This window comes from Geotrypetes seraphini, chromosome 7, assembly GCF_902459505.1.
Source record: "Geotrypetes seraphini chromosome 7, aGeoSer1.1, whole genome shotgun sequence".
Lineage (NCBI taxonomy): Eukaryota > Metazoa > Chordata > Amphibia > Gymnophiona > Dermophiidae > Geotrypetes > Geotrypetes seraphini.
Genome location: NC_047090.1, coordinates 52,824,229 through 52,837,246, shown reverse-complemented (window position 1 = coordinate 52,837,246; position 13,018 = coordinate 52,824,229).

Genomic DNA, 13,018 nt, shown 5'->3' with positions numbered 1-13,018 from the left:
GCTGGTGCCTGGACCTTCCTTCTCTTTAGTTGCGGCGGGCGGCAGCGTCTTAACCCGGGGGGGGGGTTAAAGCGGTGGTAGGCCAGGCTTCGTCAGGTAGGTAGCAGCAGCGGGGGCTGGTCCGGTCCGGGGGTGGCAGGCTTTAGCGCTGGAGGGAGGCAGGTAGGCTGGCTGGCTTTGGGGGAGGGGGTTGGACAAAGGCTGGAAGGCAGTGAGGGGGACATGGGAAGGAGCACTGGGTGCTCTAAGGACATAGGAAGGAGTCACTGGGGGCACTAAGGACATAGGAAGGTGCACTAAGGACATGGGAAGAGGAGGCACTGGGGACACTAAGGACATAGGAAGGAAGGAGGGAGGGAATAGAAAGGGACAATTGGGCCTGAGTGCTGAAAGAAATGAAAGAAAGGATGAACAATCAGTAGGAAAAGCAACCAGAGACTCATGAAATCACCAGACAGCAAAGGCAGGAAAAATGATTTTATTTTCAATTTAGTGATCAAAATGTGTCAGTTTTGAGAATTTATATCTGCTGTCTATATTTTGCACTATATTTGTCTATTTTTCTATAGTTACTGAGGTGACATTGCATATTTTAAAGTCATCTGCCTTGACATCTTTGAAAACCCCCCAAATATAAATGATAATTAACATTTTCTCTGCGTATAGTGTGCTTTGTGGTTGGTTGGTTTTTTTAATTCTTTATTGATTTTCAGACTACAAATGCGCAATAAATGATTCATAATTTTGTACATGATATAATAAGCGCAAAAAAACTTACAAATATTACTGCACACAGAAATTTCCTCCCCCCTTCCCAACTAATAAACAAATATATCAAAACCTTCATGAAACTGTTCATAAAATCCTCGGATCAATTCAATTCCACTCCCTTCCCTTACCCCCCCCATCCCCTGTCATTACTAATAGAAGCTTGTTATTTCTCATTGATAATTAGCTTTTAGCTCTCATAAGAGTACCAAATAAAATAGTATCATAAGATAAAGCCACTGGATTCTCTAACATATTATTTACTTGGTCCCAAACAGACCTCCAAAACTGCAGTATCAAGGGACAATAGTAAAGTAAATGATCCAAAGTCCCATCTTCAAGATGACAATGCCAGCAAATATTAGACTTGGAACTATCTACTTTATGTAAACGAACAGGGGTCCAGAAAGCTCTACGTAATAAGAAAAACCAAGTTTGCCTCATAGATGCTGACACCGTACATCTCATCCTCCAAATCCAAATTTGTGGCCATTGAAACTTAGTAATCTGATGCTTAATCTCAATGCTCCAAATGTCATGGACCAGTTTTTGGTTTCTTATTCAAAAATCCAGATATTAATTTATACCACTGAGCGACCTGGTGCCCCAGAAAGTCCACCTGAAAACATAATATCGGCAAGCTATATTGATTTGTAAGATTTTTCCACTCAGGGAACCCTTCCTGAATGGCCTGCTTCAACTGCAACCATCTGTAACTTTGTGATTTATTAAGAACAAATTTGTGTTGCAATCGTGAAAATTCAAGCAGCTTACCATCTGATATCACATCATCCAAAGTGCGTCATCAAGCCTATATAATGCATCAGGGCCTGTGTTGGGTCCTCCCTGAGCTCATGGAAAATCTCCGAGATTGGTTATGGTTGGAATGGCAACTCATGTCTCCACTGCGATTAGGTCACGTTCTAAGTATCAAGATGCCTAGGCTGTATAAGGACACCCCCTTCCCCCAACCTCCTCGACCCTGCAAATGCCCACAATACCTGCCCTGGCCTCAGAATTCCCACGCTGATACGCCCCAAATACCACCCATCCTATAAAAACCCTCGTAAAGTCAACCACGCCTCCCTAAAACCTGTCCCCGTTTCCACTCTCTCCGACCCTGCCTCTGATTCTCTCACCCCAGTCCCGACACTTTATTGCAATGCCAGATCCGCTTGTAATAAGATTCAAATCTTGAAGGACCTACTTGAGGATTCAGACCCCAGATTCCTATTCATCACAGAATCTTGGATCACAAAAGATGACCAATTTACTCAAAACGAACTTTGCTCCCACGGCTACCAAGGCCTCTTCTCTCCCAGAACTAACCGAAAAGGAGGCGGCCTGGCTCTCCTTTTCAAATCATTCTTCGATGTCCAGCTCCTTGAAAAGGGCAGCCTTTGCTCATTAGAATACATGCTAGCCTCAGTTAACGATGAATACCACCCTAATCCACTGGGTATCCTGCTCCTATACCGCCCACCTACCCCTTGGAACAATTCCTCCGAACTCATCTTTGAAACCATAACAAACGCCTTCCTCAAATTTCAAAGATTACTGATCATCGGAGACATCAATCTCCACCTTGACGATGTCACCAGCAAGGATGCATTCCTTTCCTCTTTAGGCTTTCCCTCTCCTACTCTCTCCCCTACCCACGAAAAAGGCCACACACTAGATCTCATTAGTTTTCTGGATCTCACTACTCACAAAACCTCAACCACTGACATTCACTGGGAAATCGTCATCTGGTCCGATCACTTCCTAGGGGCTTTCTGTCTCCCAATCTTCATGTCACATTTTGGGCCCCCATCCCGCACCTCAAATTCTATTACCTTCCACAAAAAAATCTCGAGCAATCTGTTCTGGACCAATTTTCTTGACAAATTCTCCCCCATCCCTAAACCTGCAGAACCAGAAACAAACTGGCAAAACTGGGTCGCCCTCTCCGAGTCCACCTTCCTTTCCTTCACCCCTCTCTCCACTAAAACCATCTCCTATTCCCACAAAGCCCCTTGGTACCTCCCATACCACAGAGAACTGAAACAGAAATGCCGAACTCTGGAACGAAAATGGAAAAAATCTAAATCCCCTACAGACAGACACTCCTGGAGGGTCAATATTAAATTCTACAATACTGTTCTAAAAAAAGCAAGGAAAAACTTCTACGGTGACAAAGTCTCCAAATCCAACAACCAGAATAGCACATTATTTAACATCTGGCGTTCCTTAACCTCCAAAAATGCCTCCACCCTCCCCTCCTCCCCCTCAGCCAATTCTCTGGCAAAGTTCTTCAGCGGCAAGGTCTCCACCTTGAGGCGCTCCTTCCCTCCTGCAATCTCCTACAAAACTCTGATTCCAATCGACCCCCCAACCCTATCCTTACAGACTCCTACCCTATCCCAGCTGACAGATCCTGGTCTTCCTTCGAACTTGTTTCTGAATCCCTGGTCCGTAATCTCTGCCTCAAATTGAAATCCTGCAATTGTACCTTGGATCCATTCCCCGCCTACCTTTACGAGAACACTCTCCCTCAGGCCATCTCATCTCTTACCATTCTCATAAACTCCACCCTTCACTCGGGTCTATTCTCCCCAGAAATGGGCCATATCTCCTTAACCCCACTACTGAAAAAACCCCTCTACACCATCCAGCTACCATCCAATAGCATAAGAACATAAGAAACGCCTTCAACGGATCAGACCCTAGGTCCATCTAGTCCGGCAACCCGCACACGCGGAGGCCAAGCTAGGTGCTTCCTGTTGGAGACCCTGATATCCCGTATCCCTCAATGTGATTTGCAAGAAGGTGTGCATCCAACTTGCGCTTGAATCCCAGAACGGTAGTCTCCGTCACAACCTCCTCCGGGAGAGCATTCCAAGCGTCCACCACTCTCTGTGCGAAACAGAACTTCCTGACATTTGTCCTGGACCTGCTGCCCCTCAGTTTCAGTCTATGACCTCTTGTCCGTGTCACATCTGAAAAAGTGAATAATGCTGCTTCTTGGTCTATTTTGTCAAATCCTTTTAATATTTTAAAAGTCTCTATCATATCCCCTCGCAGTCTCCTCTTTTCAAGGGTGAACAGTCCTAGTTTTCCGAGGCGTTCATTGTAGCTCAAATTCTCCATACCTTTGACTAGTTTCGTGGCTCACCTATGCACCTTCTCCAGCAGGGTTATATCTTTCTTAAGGTATGGAGACCAGTGTTGGACACAATATTTCAAGTGTGGTCTGACCATTGCTCTATAAAGCAGTATTATGACGTCCGCCGATCTACTCGTGATGCCCTTCTTTATCATGCCCAACATCCTGTTTGCTTTCTTTGCCGCCGCCATGCATTGAGCCGACGGCTTCAGGGTCCTGTCTATCAGTACCCCCAAGTCCCTTTCTTGTTTGCATTTGCCCAATGTTACACCTAACATTCTATATTCATGTTCCTTGTTTTTCCTACCCAGATGCATCACCTTGCATTTGTCTATGTTAAAATTCATATGCCACTTTTCCGCCCACTTCTCCAGCTGGTTCAGATCCTTCTGGAGATCCTCGCAGTCCCTTTGATAGCCAACTGCCCGACATAGTTTTGTGTCATCTGCAAACTTGATTATATTACTTGTTGTTTCCTCTTCCAGGTCATACACTTATCAAGTCCTGGTATGATGCAGGTGAAGCATATTAAGTCCTTTGGATAACAGTAAAGGTGAAGAAACCAGACCTCAAAGAAGAAAAAAACCCTCTTCTCCCTCCTGCTCTAATAAATCAGTATATTAACAATGTAAAAGACATTTCTTACTACATTTGCCAGCTGTCATATACTGATTGGGAAATACCCTGCTAAGTTAACTGCTGGGCTAAGCGAAACTTATGAGAAGGAACAAGCAAGCAAGCCTTAACTCTTTTGCATGGCAATAGGGCCGCACACCTGCCAGGATATTATGAAAAGATGAACACATCTCATGGTCAGAAATAGAATTCTCGAGAATATCATTTAGTAAGATGTGTCTTGTGATAACGAAGCAGAGGGGGGTGGGGGGTGAGGCTCGGAATTGCTTATATGGTAAATTAAAGGGACATTTGCGGGAAAAGGATAGGCCTTACGGTAAACTGAACAGACGTATAGCGTGACACAAATGTATAAACCAATAAATGAATTTACAAATGTAATGACGTATAAGAAGAGAACCAATAAAGATGTATCATGTGATTCAGACCAACGTGGCGTTGACCACCAAGAAATGTATAAAACCAGGCCTGTAAGCGGAAGGAACAGAACAGACATCAGAGGATCCTCAGGCCTGAAGATCACATTCTGTTATTCTATATGCTGAATGATTTATCCTTGTAAGCTGTTAATGATTTGTTAATAAATATACTTATTGATTGATACCAGTATATAGAGTGTGAGGTCTCTATCTCGGTGTAGACTCCTACAGCGGCCTACTTCAGTGGTGACCCTCGACCGTGAGAGGGGAAAGCACGCGGCTTAAGCGACCTCACTGGATTGCAGGCCTAAAATCTGCTTGTCAGATTGCCTCTCCATTACTTTTCGTTTGGCCAAATTTTTGCTTCTGGGTTTAATGTTTGTACTTATTCACTGTCTTTGCATTAACTTCCTTATTTTATTGCAGACTCGCTGTGTTGCCTTCCTCATCTTGCTTCCCCTTTCTGCCGTTTCTTCATCTTTAAACCAGTAATAGAATATGGTCTGCCTTAAACACTAATTTCTTCTTCATCACTAATCTTTTTTCTTTTGTTTTTTCCCTTCATAGGACCCACTGGTGTCAAAGTTAGATGGTCCCGGACCTTGGAGCAGTACTCTATATTGCCTTGCCCGGGACTGGGTTCCCATCCTCAGTTGTCCTATTGGTCCTTTAAAAAGGAGTCACTAGAAATATGAACTAGTGGGTAACGCAGCGAGAAATACGAACTGGTGGGGAAAGAAGCCAGAATAACTTACGAACTGGTGGGGAATGAAGCCAGAATAGCATACATATATAACTAGTGGAACAATATTTACGGCCATTATCACTTTATTTCTGTGTAAATCGTATGTTTACTTTCCTTCAACACTTTTTTCTTGGTACAGACACTGATTCGATTGCTGGTTGAATTCTTTCCTCTGCTCAGCTAAAGCCTGGCCTTCCATTTTTCCACATTAATCCTATTAGGTTCCTTTAAAGGGTTCTGCGCCTAGTGGTAAGTATATTTTCTCTAAAATATCTTTTTGCTGAAATATTTTGAAGTAATATGCTCCCCTTGACCCTCCTAAAAAGTGTAATCCACCTAGGATTGCGTAAACTCCTTCAACGCTTTCATGATAAATGGGTCAAGCACACTTCCAAAAACCATCCCCCAAATTCTACTGAGTGGACATGGCCCATAGAGGGATCACTCTTTTACAATGAATTACTTTCTCTCCGTACCACTATTCTTAATGATAAAAAAGGAAAATCACAAGACAAACACCTAGAAATGTGGAAGCTTTGGCGCACACAATGTGTGGATCCACCCGCCATTGACACGCCCCGTATTCTCACTTCTGGCAGTGCTAATACCAACCCCTCTGCCCCAGATCTAACACCTTCTGACCTCGGCCCCGTTGCCAACCCACCCCCTTATACTCATGTCTCCACCCTTCCTAGCCGGGCCACACCATTGTCGGGTCTATACCCATCTCTACAGCCACCGGCCTGTGGATATGATCATGCTCCTTATGTACCCTCTGAAACTAAAAAACTCCGTCAAGCAAAACTTTCCTCTCCTCTTGCTATAGGCACTACACCCTCTTATCAAATAAATGGCTTTGTCGATTTGTCACCTATTCCCCATGATGCGCTATTTCCCTCTGACACATCATTACTGCCTGACACGTCCTCTAATTCTGTTTCACTAGTACCACAACCCAAAAATGCACAAGTGCATTGGCAGGATAATGACACAGGCATATCTAAAACTTCTTCATTCCCAACCGATCCTATAAGTCTTGTTAACCCTACTAATGCTGGTCCAGATTCTTGTGTCAATCGTATCCTTCAGGAAAAGAGAATTCAAGATCAAAACGCTTTTGCCCAAGAATCGGCTTGCCTGAATTCTCCGCCGTCGCATTGCCCTAACCCCACTGATTGCTTTTATAAAGACTATCACGGTTTAACAGATCATGTTAGCTTTGCTCAAATGCATGAGGGCCTTTGTTGTCAATATGAACAAGTCAGATGCCGTGTTTGTCGCCACTTGCCCTCATGTCCTGACCCCCAGGATTGTACTGCCTTTGGCGCCTGTACTATTAATATAGCCCACAAGAACATTTCTGATGGTCTTGTTCTTCCTTGGCCCTCCATTTATGATCGGCCAACTGTAAAAGTTACCGCACGATCAGACACCTCACCTCGTACGACACACAGTATATCTCGGACGCCACCTAGTGAAGCTCTGCAAGTCCACGAAGCTCCTCAGGTGATATCCATTGAAGCTTCGCGGCCTTCCCAAACGCCACCCAGCAATGAAACTTCGCGGCCTTCCCAAACGCCACCCAGCATAATTACGCCACCCAGTGTAATTTTGCAAACTTCCACAACCACTACCACTGAACCCTTGCCCACGACCCAGACACCCCAGGTTCTCGCTGGCTCCCCCATTCTTACCCGTCTACTTACCCAGCCCATTCAAAAAGAATGGTACCCAAATCCAAAAGAAGCATGGTATAAAGATCTTTCTACCGAGTGTTCTGTCCCCCTCACCATTACAACTCCTCCTTCAACGCAATCCATACCTACTACTCCTCCACCTCCTACCCTCACTCCACACCCCCTCCGTACCCCTTCGGTACCCTCTCTTACCCCACCATCCTCTTCACGCCGCCCTACGACTCCAGCTCCCTTCACTCCCAATTGGAAGCTTAATTCCTGTCCAGCCCCTACTGATTGTACCCTTAATGCTGATTGTGGTGGAAGGACCTCCCACATCAGCTATGCCCAGGTTCACAAGGATCACCATTGCCAATGTCAGTACTGCCGTGTATGTTTAGGCCTTCCCTCTTGCCCAAACCCTCAAGACTGTACTACCTATGGGAACTGTATTCACCTTCCCCCCCATCTTAATCTTTCCGATGGCCTCTTGCAACCCTTTCCGGTCCCCCTCCGCACACTGGTGTTTGCTGACTCAGCAGGGACATACTTCAAATCTTGTCTTACCCCAAAACAGATAATTACTCAACAGGAGCATTCCACTCAGTACGTCCACCCTTGGCTTGATAATCTTGCCGAATGGACTGAGTCCTGTGCTCCCCAACTTAACCCTTTTCCCCGAGAAGGTTCTTTTGAAACAAAACACATGAATACAGCCCGTTTATGCATCCGCCAGGGCTTCCCCGATTCTGGTTGGGATTTACAGTACATGAAAGATGGTCTCAAAATATGGGAAAAATATGAGTGAAAATTTTATGGCCAACCAGCTAAATCCCCTGTCATTTCCACTGCTGTCCAATCCCCTACCCCCGCATTGCAAGCCCCTCTTATTACTAAACAAACAAATACTGGCTCCACTAAAACTGAATATGATGCTTGGAGCTTTGCTGATAAACTTTCTATCAAAGCCCAACTTCCTCCCCTGTTAGCGGGTGCATCCCCGTGGATTTCTAAATTTGAGCAAATTACCTCCCAATGGGAGCTTGCTCTGGGTGATGTCCGCTCCCTGCTAGTTGAATGTGTTGGCAAGGTAACTACAGATATTTTTGCAGACGCAGGCATTGCCAATTATACCATAGATGTTAAAAATTTTGACGGAGACCGTTTTAATAATTATCGGTCCTCTGTCTGGAAAGCCCTTCGTGCTCATTATCCCGATGAGAAAGACATGTCCCAGCTTACCTCGCTGCAGTATAAGGTTGGCTCTGACATATATTCTTTCATTCGTGATTTTGAAGACAAATGGGAATTACAAATTGGGGATCCCTGCTCTAAAGAAAAAATTAAAGGTTTAGCCTACCAAACTTTACGTGGCACTATGCCTAAGGCCATACAAACCAAATTAGATAGTGTCGTGGGTATGGCTGGCAAGCCCTGGTCTGAAATTATTAAACACCTTATTCACTATTCCCAACTTTTAGCTGACGCAGAAACCAGAGAACAGAAAGAGTTACTCCAATTGCAGAAAAAGGCTTTAACATCCCAAATCCAAAGCCAGTCCCAGTCCCAGTCTCCATCCCTACCTTCTCAACCTCCTAACCAAACTCTTCCCGATGCAGTCTCTCAGATGAAGCAGGCTGTCCACCTCGCCCAACAAGAAGCCGTCCAGCTTGCTCACATTCAATGGGCTCAACCTATTTCCCCTTGGCAACCACAAGTTGCCCCCATTTCCGGACCATGGGGTATGCGCGGCGCAGGGCGTACCCCCCTCGGGGTGGTTTCTCCCAACCCCGGGGGGATAAATCTCAGGTCCAGTGTTGGACCTGCAATAAATATGGACATTTCTCCTCTGAGTGTTGGCTCAATCCTTTCACTCGCGGCGCCAGAGGCGGAAGCCGCGGCCGTGGTACTCCCCCTCCTGGTGCTTCTAACTCAACTCTTCCTCACCCGTCTCCCTTTCCCTACCCTTATGCTCCCCCACAACCATGGCACCACCCTACAGAAGATTTTGTTCCTGATGCTTCTCCTGACCCCCAATGACTAGCCCACTATGTACACATTTCCGTTTCCAGCCACACGGAACCTATTAAGCTGGTGCAAATCGGTGACCAAACAAACATACCCTTTATTGTTGACACTGGGGCCACACTAACCTTTATTAATTTCATTCCTCCGCATTACCCATTTCCACCCGGACTGTTCCTACCATTGGTATTGAAGGTGCAGCCCAGCAGCATCACATTATTCCCGATGTGCTTTTGATCATTGATGACCAGGTGGTGCTTTCAGATGTTCTGTATGTTTCCTCCTGCCCTGTAAACCTCCTGGGTCGTGATGTGCTATCTAAGATTAAGGCCATCATCACATTTGTGGGTTTTCACCACTCTGCCCCCACATTTGATTCTGCAGTCCGATACGGATGTGTTTCAAGTGTGGTCGGTGTCAAATTAATTCTTAAAGACCCTACCACTGGTCCTACCATTCCCCAATACCCATTAAAACCTGATGCTTTAGAAGGTATCAAATCTTTAATTCATGAACTCTTGGACAATAACATCATTGAGCCCACTGAATCCCCCTGGAATACACCCCTCTTCCCGTTTGCAAGGCGGATGGTAAAGCCTGGCGTTTGGTACACGATTTACGTGGCCTGAATCGCCTTTTACCACAAGAATTCCCAGTCGTCCCTAATCCTGTCACTTTACTTACTTCTTCTACCCTCCATGCTTGGTTTTCTGTCATCGACCTAAAGAATGCTTTCTACTCTATCCTCTTACACCCTGATTCTCGTCCCCTTACTGCTTTCATGGTAGGCACTGACCACTATATGTGGCAGCGCCTCCCTCAGGGCCTGCATGAAAGCCCTGGTATCTTTTCTAGAGTCATTTCTCATGACCTACAGGGGTTTCGTGATACTATGCCCCCTGATTCCCAAGCTTCCCTTTTTGCATATGTGGATGATCTTCTCCTGTCCGTTGATACTGAATCCCTTTGCCAGCGACTTACTGATGATCTTCTGTACTATCTGCTTTCCAAAGGCTATGCCATTAACTCTGAGAAATTACAATACTGCCAGCAGGAAGTCACCTTTCTGGGCCACACTATCCGTGCAGATGGCAAATTCCTCTGCCCTACTTTACCAATGAAATTGACCAACTTTCCATTCCCCACACTGTTCATGACCTCCGTGCCTTACTGGGCCTCCTTAATTACTGTAGGGAGTACATTCCTTGCTTAAGTACACGTGTTTTACCTCTTTGCTCACATCTAAAAGGGAACCCAGAGGGGAAACAACCCATTCACCTTGCCCCCCCCTGATGTCAACATTATTACATCCCTACAAGCTGATCTGAAATTAGCCCCTCAGTTTATGTTACCCTCCCAATCGCTCCATGTTGATTTGTATGTTATTAACCACCCAGACGGGTGGGCTGCGGTAGCCTGTCAGGATGACCACACTATCTGTTACCTTTCAGGCTCTGTCACACCGGTTGAAGTATGCTTCAACCACTGTGAACAGGGGGTGGTCGCAGCTGTTAGCGCGGTTCTAAAAATTTATCAATTTTTACCATACGCGTACTACTTATGTTCTGTCCAAAATTTTGTCTCTCCCCGCTGTCACTTTCACTACCCGGAGACTGGCCACTTACCTAGCTGTTCTCCTTACCGGTAATATTGATATTCACCCTGTTTCTAATGATACTGTCCTGCTGGATAAAGTACAACCATTCCTTGCTTTCTTTGGTCCCGCAGCCACCACATTACATGGCTGTCCCCAAGAACTGCCTACTAACCCAGTTGTCAAACCATACAAAGATGGCTTTCATATTTTTGTTGATGGTTCACAAACAAAAACAGGCACTGCTTTTGCCTAGTTTGTCTACAATATTAAAGATCAGATTTGGGAAAGCGGATGGAGCATCATGCCCGCCTCCCTTACCGCACAGGCAGTGGAATTGGCAGTTCTCCTGCACGCCCTTGAAACTTACCCCGACCAAAATCTTACTATTTATTCCGACTCTATCTATGCTATCAAATGTATTGCAGAAAATCATGACAAGTGGCAGGTTAGAGGGTTCATCGACAGTACAGGTAAACCATTACAACACATCGCTCTTCTGGAGCGCCTTATGACAGCCATACAAAGCAGGCGCATCCCTGCAGCAATTGTTAAAATAAAAGCCCACGACAACACTGACATGTCCTTCCCTCAAAAGGCACACCAACATGTTGATCTTTTGGCTAAAGAAGCCACCACATATCCACACACAGCCCCTTTGTATGTGAACACAAGGGCCCAACCTACTGATCTTGAAGGCTCCTTTGCCGAAGGAGCCACCTTAGAAGAATTACAACAATGGCAGAAAGTAGGGTGTAAACAGATAAAAGGCATCTGGAAAACACAAGATATGAAAACATGTATATTGTAGCCGGCACGCTCCAGGCAGAGGGCCTGGGAATACTGGCCACAATCAAACTCTTGTGAGTCGCTGCGTGTCTCACAAGGATAAGTTATTTCAACGTTCAGTGAAAGGGACACCATCCAAACAATAAATTCAATGTTGAATAAAGAGTTGCATTTAATTGTTCAAAACAAAGACAAAAAAAAACCCACAGTAACTTGCTTGTCAGGATTACAATGGCAAAGCCAACGGGCTTCCCATACAAGTTAAACACAATGTTCAATAAACAGTCTCTGGTTGAGAAACCAAAAAGAGTCCAAACTTAAACAAAACTCTCATCCTCAGAGGTAAGTTCTTATTTAAATCATAGTCCAGGTGGAGTTCATAACCAAAAGAAAGGAAAAACTTTTCCACCAAAACAAAGCTACAAGACAGTGTAAAAATACTGGCTTCTTCAGCGACTCAAGGCTGGAAAGACAGTGTGCACCGTGTGGTCTTGAATTGCCAGAAATTAGGCCCACTATCCCACCACGTAACACGGGGCTAACCCCACTGTCTTATCACATCAAGTATGCTTAACTCAAAAAGGAAAAGCACAATTAAGTTTTCAAAAATGGAAAAACAAAACTTCCAAAAAAAAAAATCCTTGCTTAATTCAGCCTAGTACAAATCCACTCTTTAACATGAGTAAGATTAATTCAGTCTGAGAAAAGTTAGTCCAAAACAAACTTGCAATAACTTCAGCAACCTTCAAATACTTGCTTTTATGAGGCAAACTTCCATAGGAGCATTCTCAGGCATAAGCCCAACACTAGCTTCAGGGCTTGTTCCCAACTCCATGTCACATGGTTCCTCATTCAGACTGGAAGGTGATGCTTCTCCAGCTTCAACAAACTCCATGGCCTCAGGAGCTTGGCTGCTATCAGGAGCTCTCAGCCCTGAGCCTTGTGACCTTCCCTGCTGCTGTTCCTCTCTCTTCTGATTCTCTAGGAGCCTAGTCTTCAGGGAGAACAGCTTGCAGCCCCGCCCCCAACCCTCAGGTGGAAAGGATTTCCTGTGATTCACCTTGTGATCCAGAGGGGGATGGGAACCTAGCACTGCTGCTCTCTTACTCCCTCTACAGGCCCTAGAAGAAAATTCAGACTGAGAGGCAGAAAATGGGGAATAAGGCAGATTATGGACAGTGTCTGGATTTGCACTGGAATCTGTGCTAGGGACACTCCTAG